The sequence below is a fragment of the Cimex lectularius genome, unplaced genomic scaffold, assembly GCF_000648675.2.
Source record: "Cimex lectularius strain Harlan isolate CLEC.00 unplaced genomic scaffold, Clec_2.1 scaffold21, whole genome shotgun sequence".
Classification (NCBI taxonomy): domain Eukaryota; kingdom Metazoa; phylum Arthropoda; class Insecta; order Hemiptera; family Cimicidae; genus Cimex; species Cimex lectularius.
The window spans coordinates 2,823,734-2,835,556 of NW_019392671.1; the positions used below are offsets into that span (position 1 = coordinate 2,823,734).

Below are 11,823 nucleotides of genomic sequence, written 5' to 3' on the forward strand. Positions count from 1 at the left end.
GAGGGCTGAGGATCGGGTTGCCGTCCTCGGGGGATGAAACCCGACACCTTCTCAAGTCTCCCCCGAAGTGAGTTATAAATCGTTGGCCGAGGGTGAGAAAGGTCGATTTACACCCACAGGAGGCGAAAGGGTCAAGATCGGCAGGTTTCATTACGAAGCCTTGGACGTAACTAACACAGACGGCCTCGAAACAATTGTAATCGTGTCGAAACATACCACCACCAAAATATCCTTTTTTAGCGTAACAAATTGTATTAGTAAAAGGTGAAGTGTTCAGTATCAATAGTTCGATCACTCCCGGTTTGTGACGTCAGATTGAGAAAGTGATTGTGACGTCATATTGGTGGACTGAGCAAGCCGATTTCTTTCATCCTGTTACATTTTCTTTTCTCCTCTCTCTGTTCCTCTTCTTCTCTCATCGCACCATCGGAAAAAATCTTAAAATAGAAAAAGAAGATTCATTTTTCGTTCAAACAAGTTGTTCGTTCACTGATAGTGACGTCATATTGTGTCGGTGAGTATGACGCCATATTGGTGAACCGCTAAAGCGTTATTTTTTACACCAACTTTTAACTTTCTTTCGCTTTTCTTTTCTCTTTCCTTTGTCCTTCGCCTTTTCTCAATGCACAATTAAAAAGTTTACTGTAATAGAAAAAAATCATTTTATTTCCAAATAGTCAGTCCTCGATTGTATCGTCAGATTGGTAAACCATAATCAAATAGGCAGAGGAATTGTGCCGAGAAACTTTTACCCTTGAAATAATCAGAGTTCGGGTGGACTTGGGTGTTTTCGAGTTGTGGTATGTTTTGTAAATAAGACGTTAAATTAGATTCGCTCAGGAAAGAAACGAGAAAGGAGTAGGAGGATAGAAAGGCTAAAAGAGAGCTCTTCTTATGAATTTTTCAAGCCTTCTTATTTCCTCTCGAGACAATGGAGAGGTTGTCTCTTGAAACTTTCCCTTCGGTCTTTTTTTTTTTTAGTGCATTTGTTAGGTCTGTTCGTTCTTTTTCGCAATTATAATACATTTCGTACTTGGAAAAAATACTTTCCCATCGAAATCTATAAATCCTCGTAGGGAGGAGACAAAAGGGAGTCTCGGATTCCTTCAACCCCTCCCCCAACGGGGGTTGGTCCTTTTATGACTGGATACCGGTCACGTATAAAGACTGAATCGAGGATTCCGATCCGTTCACGTTCTATTTCATTGGGGGAGATTTTCGTCCTTTCTTTTGTCCCGCGCGCGCTCGTGAAAAATAATCGCCCCCCGAGTTATTGGATTCCAGGGCTTTGGCGATTTTTTCTCCCTTTGTCCACCCTCTCAAGGGCGATTTGGTGGGTACAATGGACCGTCATATTTTCCGACTTCCCCGAGTCGGAGTTCGACGACCAAATAGAAAAGGGGCAGGGGATTGTTTACAAGGATTGTTTATCGGTTCGGCTCATATCTACGGTTTCTTGCCTTCCCTCAGTTTAAATCAGTTTCTTGACCACAACATATTAAAATATTTCCTGTTCTCTTGGTATATTAATTCGTAGATTCTCTGATAACCAAACATTTTCAGTGTGTTACAGATGTCTGTTATATTTAAATTCTTTATAGTTTGTTCCTTCTTCTCTCTTGTTATACAAACGTTTCCTGTTCTTGTACTATATTAGACTCTTCGAACTTAGGTTTTTCTTTTTTTTTATAATCAGATTTTCCCTTCTGTAATATTTTATTCTTCAAAGTTGGATTATTCTGTTTCCTACTCTCATACCAAAAAGATTTCCTGTTCTCATGGCTTATTAATTCGTAGATTCTCTGATAGCCAAACATTTCCATTGGGTTAAAGATGTCCGTTATATTTAGATTCTTCATAGTTTGTTCCCTCTGCTCAATTGTTATACGAACGTTTCCTGTTCTTGTACTACATTAGATTCTTCGTACATAGATTTTTCATTTTGTGATAATCGATTTTCCTTTCTGTAATATCAGATTCTTCATAGTTGGATTATTCTGTTTCCTTCTCTGATACCAATAATATTTCCTGTTCTCGTGTTAAATTAGTTTTTTGACCACAATATCTCAAAATATTTCCTGTCCTCGTTGTATAGTAGTTCGTAGATTCTCTGATAGCCAAACATTTCCATTGTGTTACAGATGTCTGTTACATTTCGATTTTTCACAGTTTGTTCTCTCTGCTCTCTTGCTATACAAACGTTTCCTGTTCTTGTACTATATTAGATTCTTCGGACTTAGGTTTTTCTTTCTTCGATAATCAGATTTTCTCTTCTTCTGTAATATGAGATTCTTCATAATTGCATTATTCCGTTTCCTTCTCTCAGACCAAAAACATTTCCTGTTTTCGAGTTACATTAGTTCTTAGATTCTAAAAGATTGAAAAGATTTCCTATCCTCATGTTAAATCAGTTTTTTAACCGCAATATCTCAAAATATTCCCTGTTCTCCTATTGGTGATAGTGATGAGGATACCAGGAAGGGGGCTTTGTGCTCCCCACGCACTACAGCTTAATCGATTCAATCCTTATTCTCAGAAGTATTAGGTCATTGACTGTTGCTGCTACAATTTCATTCCCTACGTTTTTTCCGCATGCTAGGTTATGTCTTTATTGAGCCGTTGCTTCGCATTCGAAGATATGGGCGGCTATTTCCTTCTAATTGCGTAAACTGCAGATTGAATCATCGTTATATATGCCCATGTTGTCTTATCCTTTCAATCTAGCCTTCTCCAATTGCAGCAGTGAATTTGCCAGTCTTGGAGGGTTGTTTTATCATGAGTTTACTTCGTCTGGCGCCGCTAGAGTTTATCCACTTCTCCTTTTGTTTCCTTTGGATCCGTTCTGCGATGAAGGATTCTGTATTTATTTTTGTAGTATAGGTTCGGGGCCATGTATGGTCTTGCAGATTCTACTCTAGCAAGGGCATGTGCTTTTTCGTTAACCAAAATTCCCTTGTGTCCTGGTACACAAAATATCAGTTTGTTGTTTCCCCAGGTTTTGGAGATTTTGGATGCATCACTGACTTGTTCTCCTATTACATCTGTTCTTAAGTTCTATGGGTATTGAATAGATTTCCTGTTCGCAAAAAATGTGATTCTTTTATGGCCTCATCCTTCTCGTTTTCCAACATCCAGAGGATTCCTGTTTTCCATGTATAAGACCTGTTAAACACAACTATACAGAGAGGTGTATTCCACGGAGGATTTTTCTTTCTCTCGCCATCGACCGGGTATGTTTATCTCCGGGTAAACTTTGCAACCGCGTCCCAAGGCGGACATCAAAGTGTCAAACGGATCAACACCCCCCTCTCTACGACCATTTCGGGTAAACTTTTGACACCCTTTTTTCGGGATTAGGCTTTGCCGATCAATCTAAGTGAAGGGGGTAGTTTCTGAGAGTTTGTTTTGTAACGTGTCGACCCGTTCAGGTCTCAGGAGTCCCAGGAGGCAGTGATGGCTGTGAATCGTCTCGATTAGGGTCCTTCCTCCATGAATAAATCGGCCCATTTGAAACGATCCGACTGGGAAATATATTCCGCCTCTTTCCCAAACTGAAAGGGGGAGGCTTTGCAAGTTGGATCGTTTCTCCGGCATCCGCCAAATTTTCAACCCCCCCTCCGATTATTCAATGTTAGGGGCGTCTTGCCACCCCAGTCCACAAATTAAACTAGGGGGGCGATTTTCGAACGGGTACGAACACAGTTGAGCAGTTGAGTTTCACCCCAGGCCAGGTGCTCAAGTCTTCAAGGCTAGATCGATACATCGACCCGCACGAATGTGGTCGCAGTCTTATTAATCCGGGTCGTGTCTCGACGTCGCAGTTGCGGCGGTCGAAGGGTGGAACGAGGGGTGATTTTACATTATATTGCATTATTTTACATTTATATTACCCTTGTACAACTGAGAGCGGGCTTTCGACGGGTCTAAAATGTCGATTTCTCCCGCCCCAATCCTCCGCAGAAAAGACGAGGGGAGTCGAATACGGCGGGTAGAGAATCGCGAGAGATTTGAGCAGAATAAATAAAAATTAATGAACGTATGAAGATGGAGCGAGTTGCAAAAAGTGACATTTTGAAGGAACCAATGAGGGCCTCTAATGAGAACAAAAATCTTGTGATATCTGGCGAGCTAAAAGCTGTTGGTATTAGAAGAACAGGATTTATCAGATAATCTAGGCTCTAATATAATCAGAAGAACAGGCAATCTGTTCTGGCGACGTAGAAGTTAAAGTAACAGCAGATCAGTAAATATTTGGAATATCAAAGAATCTGGAGTCTAATATTATCAAGAAAAGAGGAAACCTAGTAATACCTGACGACGTAGAAGCTAATACAACCGGAGAACAGGAAATACTTTGGATACCGAGGGTATAAAAAAACCAAACCATAAGGATTCTAAAGTAACATGAGAACAAAAAATCTTGCGATATCTAGCGACCTAGAAGCTGATGTAACGGGAGACCAGGAAATATTAGAGAATCTAGGGTCAAATATAATCAGGAGAACAGGAAATCTCTTGATATCTGACGACGTAGAAGCTAATACAACCGGAGAACAGGAAACGTCTTGGATATCAAAGGAAAAACCAAACTATAAGGATTCTAATTTAACATGAGAACAAAAAATCTTGCGATATCTAGCGACCTAGAAGCTAATGTAACAGGATAACAGGAAATATCATATAATCTAAGATCTAATATAATCAGGAGAACAGGAACTCTTGTGATGTCTGGCGACGTAGAAGTTAACGTAACAGCAGATCATTAAATATTTGGAATATCAAAGAATCTGGAGTCTAATATTATCAAGAAAAGAGGAAACCTTGTAATACCTGACGACGTAGAAGCTAATACAACCGGAGAACAGGAAATACTTTGGATACCGAGGGTATAAAAAAACCAAACTATAAGGATACTAAAGTAACATGAGAACAAAAAATGTGCGATATCTAGCGACCTAGAAGCTGATATAACGGGAGACCAGGAAATATTAGAGAATCTAGGGTCTAATATAATCAGGAGAACAGGAAATCTCGTGATATCTGGCGACGTAGAAGTTAACGTTACAGCAGATCAGTAAATATTTGGAATATCAAAGTATCTGGAGTCTAATATTATCAAGAAAAGAGAAAATCTTGTAATATCTGACGACGTAAAGGCTAACACAACCGGAGAACAGGAAATACTTGGATACCGAGGGAATCAAAAACCAAACTATAAGGATTCTAAATTAACATGAGAGAAAAAAATCTTGCGATATCTATCGACCTAGAAGCTGATGTAACAGGAGAACAGGATTTATCAGAGAATCTAGGGTCTAATATAATCAGGAGAATAGGAAATCTTGTGATATCTGACGACGTAGAAGTTAACGTAACAGCAGATCAGTAAATATTTGGAATATCAAAGAATCTGGAGTCTAATATTATCAGGAAAGAGGAGATCTTGTGATATCTGAGGACGTAGAAGCTAATACAACCGGGGAACAGGAAATATCAGAAAATCTTGGATCTACTATAATCAGGAGAACAGGAAATCATGTGATATCTGACGACGTAAAATCTAAAATAACAGGAAATCCGTTGTGTAGTAAGAACAGGAAATCTTTGAATATTAGAACTATTGTAACGTTTCCCAGTGTTCTGCAGCCGTCTCATTCCCAGATTATGACGAATGCACCATTTACCTCTATCTCTCTCCCTCTCTCTCTCTTTTTCTAATAATTAATAATTCCTCTTTGCCTCGCTGTGCCAATTAATTTTTTTAATTAAAAAATATATATTGAAAAAACCACCAACGACACAAAAAATATTTAACCACGCTGAAAAATGCTCCCTAAGTAGAGCCGAAGGTGTTTAACGTCCGCTTAAATTTCGTCACGTTCCGGTTTTTCTTTCAAGTCGCAGCGAGGTGGTTGGTTGGGGGGGTGGATCACCAATGAAATTATGAACTTCTAACTGTGCCAACCCACCCTCGCATCACCGCACCACCCCACAGACAGGTGAAAATGGGTCGAATCGAAACCCATTAGAAAATGAAAAAAAAAGACGAGTGTCGTAATCAGAGGCGAAAGCCCTGATGATCGATAAAATAATCAAAAGAAAGTTTTAAAAAAATCTTCACATGTATGTAATTTTTTATAGTTTGCAGATATGTATATTATTCATAATTTGTAAAATGATTAGTAATGGTTACTAATTATTTATTATAATTAGCCTTTAAAAATTTTGAAGCTCAGATTTTTTTTATTGTTGTTTGTTTATTTTTTATTTTATTTTATTTTTATTATTTTTTTATTTTGCCATTTCGGACTTACCGTGTCGGACAGAATGTCTGCTGGATGTGGCTCGCTTGGTGGCCGAGGCGGAACTGATGCTGACGGCCCCTGCTAGCAAACCGGGCGCAGGCGTGTCCTCGGAGTGGAAAAATGCTCAATGAGATAAATGTTATCGTAGTCTCGTATGAAGTGATTAAAAAAAAATAATAATAAACAAATACATTCAAGATTTGATATTGGGTCGACTCGACAGGACGATGATGACGAGGATGAGACATAACGCGCGCTGTCGGTGGAAGGGGGAAATTCATTGCCTATTTAGAAGAAGGAGGAATTTAATTTAGAATGTGCAATATCACGACATGAGAGGATACGACAAGAGTTCTACAAAGAATAAGATAGCACGTGGAAGCATGGGGGAGAGGGAGATAGGGTGGGTGAGAGAGGGTGAGAGAGAGAGAGAGAGAGAGAGAGAGAGAGACGTTTTAATCTAGGAATGAGACGACTGTAGAAAACTTTGAAACGTTACAGACAGAGATACATAGATAGATAGATAGATGGATGGAGAGATAGATAGAGAAAGAGAGGGAGTAGGAAAGAGGGGGAGGGGAGATGGAGTGGGAGAGGATGGTGGAGGGAGGGGAGAGATAGATAGATAGAGAGAGAGAGAGAGAGAGAGAGAGAGAGAGACGTTTTAATCTAGCAATGAGACGACTGTAGAAAACTGTGAAACGTTACAGAGATACATAGATCGATAGATGGATGGAGAAATAGATAGAGAAAGAGAGGGAGTAGGGAGAGAGGGGAAAGGAGAGAGAGGGGGAGGGGAGATGGAGTGGGAGAAGATGGTGGAGGGAGGGGGGAGATAGATAGATAGAGAGAGTTTTAATCTAGGAATGAGACGACTGTAGAAAACTTTGAAACGTTACATTAATTTTGATAATCACCCTGTTCTCTTATTAATCTTGATCGCTAGACATCACAAGACAATCAAGAATCTTTATAATTTGCTTATTCTGTTCCCTTGCTACACAAAGGATTTCCTGTTGCAATAGCTTTTATGTCACCAGAATATCACAAGATTTCATGTTCTCCTCATTATATCAGATCCTCGATTCTCTGATATTTCTTGATCTCCTGTTACATCGGCTTCTAGGTCGCTAAGTAACGTAAGATTCCCTGTTCTCATGTTACATTACAACCCTTACAACTTGGTTTTTCTGTTCCCTCGATATCCAAAGGACTTTCTCTTGTTAATCTTGTTCGCCAGTCTCCCTATTCTAGAATCTTTATAATTTGCTATTTCTCTTCTCTTGATGCTCAAATGATTTACTGTTATATTAGCTTTTATATCTCCAAATATCACAAGATTTCCTGTTCTCCTTTTACATCAGCTTCTAGGTCACTAGATATCCTAAGATTTCCTGTTCTCATGGTCCATCACAATCCTTATAGTTTGCTTTTCCTGTTCCCTTGATAATCATATGATTTCCTGCTATATTGGCTTATATATCGCCAGATATCAGAAGATTTCCTGTTCTCCTTTTACATCAGTTTCTAGGTCGCTACATATCGTAAGATTTCCTGTTCTCGTGTTACATTACAATCCTTATAGTTTTTTCTGTACTCTCGATATCCAAAGGATTTCCTGTTTTCTTATTAATTTTGATCGCCAGATATCCTAAGATTTCCTGTTCTCCTTTTACATCAACTTCTAGGTCGCTAGATATCGTAAGATTTCCTGTTCTCTTGTTAAATTACAATCCTTAGTGTGCTTTTTCTGTTCCCTTGAGACAAAGGATTTCAGCTTTTGCCACAAAAATGATTACAGATATTATATATCACCCAAATATCACAAGATTTTCTGTTCTACTGATTATATTAGATCCTAGATCCATTGATATAACCTGTTCTCCTTTTAGATCAGCTTCTAGGTCGCTAGATATCGTAAGATTTCCTGCTCTCATGTCACATTACAACCCTTATAGTTTGCTTTTCCTGTTCCCTTGATAATCAAATGATTTCCTGCTATATTAGCTTATATATCGCCAGATATCAGAAGATTTCCTGTTCTCCTTTTACATCAGCTTATAGATCACTAGGTATCGTTAGATTTCCTGTTCTCGTGTTACATTACGATCCTTATAGTTTTTTATTCTGTACTCTCGATATCCAAAGGATTTCTTATTAATTCTGATCGCCAGATATCACAAGATTTCCTGTACTACTGTTACATTAAGGCGGCCGCCGAATATTTGCCGACTCTCTAGCTGTTCGTCTTGGCATTCTCCAAATAGCCTACGTACGCACACGTGGGGAATTGAAAAAAATATATTTAATTATATTTTTTATCTTTTTAATTATTGCTTTATTTACAAAACAATTTATGGTTTGTAAGAGAAGCTTTCCAAATTATTGGTTTTGTTTCGTAAACATCGAGGAATTCCAAAACCGTTGCATTGGGTCAATCCATTCCTAATAAGAAAAAAACAATTGTTATTGAATAGCCTAGTCGGGATTCGGCGAAAATTTGCGCGGCATTCGACGAATGCAGCATGTCTGTTTTAGATTCTTTAAAATTTGGGTTTCTGTTTCCTTGGTACACAAACCATTTCCTGTTTTATTAGCTTTTATGTTGCCAGGTATCACAACATTTCCTGTTCTCCTGATTATATCAAATCCTAGATTCACTGATATTTCCTGATCACTTGTTAATTCAGCTTCTAAGTCTCAAGATATCGTAAGATTTCCTGTTCTCGTGTTATATTTCAATCCTTATAGATTGGTTTTTCTGTTCCCTCGCGCCAATATCTTACGCCGAGAATTTGCCAGCTTCGCTCCGTGGAGTAATATTAAATTAAAAAAGGGGTGGGTGGAGGAGAGGGTGGGGTGGGGATGAGAGAGAAGGTGGGGGAGACAGAGAGATCACATGATATCAAAATATGTGCGGTTCACCATTATGACGTTCTGAGCTGGTATTAATTAAACCTTTTAAGCTTCAAAGATACTCACGAACTTGGACGATTAGATGGATTAAACTCAAAAAAAAAAAAATTGAGATTCTACGTAGAGAGAAAAAAAGAGCGTCAATTGAATATATGGTTTACCAATATGACGTTATAATTTGACCATGAGATGACGTAAGAAAAGAGGAATATGGAAGAGAACTAAAGAATGTTGATTATTAAAAATACACGGTTCACCGATTTGGCGTCATCACTTGGTAATGAGTCGACGTGAGAAAAGAGGAAAATGAAGAAAGAAACTTGATTATGAACATTTTTTCGGTTCACCAATATGACGTCAAAATCTAGCAGCGAGAGTACGAAAATAGTAAATAAGGGGAAAAATGACATAGTATTGCTTGATACATAATATTAATTGACATATTATTATTTTATTAAATTGTACGTCTGAAGCACCGTCTCCGTTTCTAACCGGAGGCAACCGAATTGAGAAACAAGCCCGTCGTCTACAAGGGTAAAAAACCAACCCTTTTGATCACCTTAAGCAGGGTGGAGAATTTAAAAAAAATCCTTCCCTCGCCTGGACGGACTTTATATGTTTTTGATTCCCTAAGTCCCTCCGCTTAGGAGCAATTAAAAGCCCGGGCGAACTCGGATTAATAAGCTCCCCCCCATCGTTTTAATCGATAGGGCCGATTCAATTAGCCTTTATCCCTCTGGCGTGGAGCGGCCTTTGAAAGTTAACTCTTTTATTAAATTACCCCGGTGTTTTAAGCACCGCTTTAAACTTTAAAAAAAGGAAAAATTTTCGTCTCGGCGCTTTCCTTCGTCTTGATTAAATCCACACCCCTTTTTCGCACATATACGGTTCATACGCGTCGAGGGAGGGGGCAGACTTACACGTCCCGTTAAGCCCTTACTTCGGGTTAAAGTCCCCTTCATCTTGATTAAATTAAATTGAGAAAAGGGGCTAACAAATCTACAAAAAATCAACCTCTTTTTCCCTTATGACATATAACAAATGAAATTGAGGTCGATTTAATTTAATTCAAGTGTTACATATATAGTTTAATTTCTCCCCGTTTAAGACGTCATACTGGTGAATTGTACATTGTTTGATAATCAACTTAACTGCTTTACGCCATTCCCTCATTTCTTATGTCGTCTAATTGCCTGATTTGACATCATTTTGGTGAACATACGTTTGTTATAATTCTTTTTTTTTACGCCGTGCCCATATTTCGCTCACATCGTCTCACATACCCAACCAATTATGACGTTTTATTGGCGATATGTACATTGTTTCAAAAACATTTTTTTTCTATGCCTATATTTATCACGTTGTTTCATTGCATGACGTCATATTGGTGAACCGTACTTTTCTGATAATAATTTTCTCTCTTTCTCGGGCAAGTTAATTTTTTTTCTATCACGTCTTCTCATTGCCTAATTATGACGTCACAATGGTGGACGCTTACATTATATAATTTCGATAATGTATATTTTATTCCCTCCCCCTCAAAAAAAGGCTGAATTGATCGTACTATAAGCGATGGTATCTCATGAAACCACACCCCTTTTCCGCGGGGGTGGATCGGTGGGATTAATCCAATCGAAATGATGACCCCGTAGAAAAGATAAGAGGCCCCATTACGCCCGGAGACCCGGGCCATAAAAAAACTTGGTGGCAGTAAACGATGTACATCGGGGCGTAAAACTACCCTGGGCTCTTTTTTAATATAAAAGGATGCCCTCTGCCCCGTAATAAAAGCCGTATCGACCGTCCACACCACCCCCCGGCTTTATTCCAGATCTGATTTGTTTATTTAAAAAAAAGACTGATCCGTTTAATCCGCCGTATAAGGGAGGTTAACAAGGGGTAGAACGGCCGTTTTATGATTCAATATTTTCTCAGCGGGTTGGGGGTGGTTTTTCACCCCTTCTTCAATTTCACTCCCTAGGCGGTGGCCGGAAATGAAGTTAAACTGAATCAAAGAGACGGTAAATTGTCCGGGGAAAAATAGGGTGGGCTCTCGATTCTATTTAATCAACCCTTTACAGCAGCAGATCATCTATCAGTCGCTCTGAAAAAAGGAGCGGTGAGCTGCCGGGACTGTAGTGTAGTGGATTAGTTGTTATACAGTTTCAAGCCCATCTCCGTACCTTCTAAAAGCCCTTTTTAGGAAAACGGGGTGTGCTTTTCGTTGGGGTGGATTGTGAGAGAAAAGGGGAAAAACCAAGTTTTAAAGAGATCATAAGCTAAATTTATTTGTTCTTTCTCCCTTTGAGCCCTGAAAAACAAGGGCTTCTCATCTGTGGAAACAGTGCTTTATTGCTTAACAACAAAAAAACAAATTATGAAAAACAAACAAAAAACATTCGCCATACAATTCACATATTCTAAATAGTTTTTTAAACAATTAACAGTTTTACAAATTTTATAACAGCTTCAACAGACAACACTCACAAAAATTCTTAAGGTTACGAAGAGGAAGTAACATTACAATAAAGATTTTTTTATTGGAATAATTACATTTTTTTGTGTTTTTTGTTTTATAATTATTTAATTACAATAATAAATA

The 11,823-nt window shown here is 38.6% G+C and overlaps 1 protein-coding gene across 1 annotated transcript in view; it reads right to left on the reverse strand.

The window, feature by feature from the left end:
- LOC106670892 overlaps positions 1–6,356 on the reverse strand; it is a 56,500-nt gene extending 50,144 nt beyond the window's left edge. The window contains exon 1 of the mRNA XM_014401559.2: positions 6,315–6,356. The gene's annotated coding sequence lies outside the window, so the exon portion shown is untranslated. The remainder of the gene's footprint in view (positions 1–6,314) is intronic.
- Between the last annotated feature and the right edge of the window lie 5,467 nt (positions 6,357–11,823).